The sequence below is a fragment of the Sphaeroforma arctica genome (assembly GCF_001186125.1).
Source record: "Sphaeroforma arctica JP610 unplaced genomic scaffold supercont1.1065, whole genome shotgun sequence".
Taxonomy (NCBI): Eukaryota; class Ichthyosporea; order Ichthyophonida; genus Sphaeroforma; species Sphaeroforma arctica.
This window is the reverse complement of record NW_014039493.1, coordinates 7,729-8,805: the sequence shown is the minus strand read 5'-3', so window position 1 is coordinate 8,805 and position 1,077 is coordinate 7,729.

The following is a 1,077-nucleotide window of genomic DNA, read 5'->3' as shown; positions in this document are numbered from 1 at the left end:
TTATTATTTATATTTATATTTATTATATGTGTGTGTGTGTGTGTGTGTGTGTGGTGTGTGGAAAGGAAAATTGATTATAGAGCTTGGATGACTGTACGATATAGATGTAATAATACGATGTTGTTGACAGACGTATATGAATGTATGTGCGTTTGTTTACCTCTGTAGGCAGCAAAGCTTGATTTTTTGCTGTACATGATACCGAATTTTAAACCGCACAAGGTGATATGTGATGAATTGTACATTCGAATACATGTATGGATGCGTTTTTGATCAATAGTGCATAAACCTGGTTGTGCAAATATGTACCACTTCGAACTTGTTTCAAAACACGCATTGCTTCATTCCATACCGTAGTGACCTCGATGTAAACTATATATAATCATTGAGCAATTTATAGCATACGTTACAGCATAAAAGATATTTGTATCTAAAAACTGCGTGTGCTGATTCTGTTTTATATACATTTTTAAATGGCATATTGCATATAATCATGAGTACAGCTTCGTTTTATATAAGCAACACATCCTAACGTCTGGTTTCACGAGCATAGAGGGGCCCTATGCGAATCTGAACACCCCACTTTTATGTTTTGTTCTACTCGCGTGCATACAATTGTACAGCTCGCACTCTGTGTAATATTACTATCTCTAATATGTTAATTTCGGGTACTGTACAACTATAGCCCGTGCATTGATTATTCTTTCATTCTGGTAATATTTTGTATTAATCTGTATCGCTGTCGTCACTTTGTACTCGAGCAAATAAATGCTTCAATTCGCTAGTGAATTGACATGTGTTCAGATATGTGAGATTATTCGTGTATATGAATTTGGTCACGTATATATCATTCTGAAGTTATGGTCATGATAAGTTGCTGACTTTTGACCCTCGGATACTTCTATAGGCAATGTGAGAATGCTCAATGATTCCTATAGTCTATACGATTTCTATATCACAGATATCCCAGGACATATTTATAAATCACATTTCCACTACAACATGTACCTGCTTACCTCCTTACACACATATATATATATATCACATATGTAAATACAAATATGAATATATGTACAC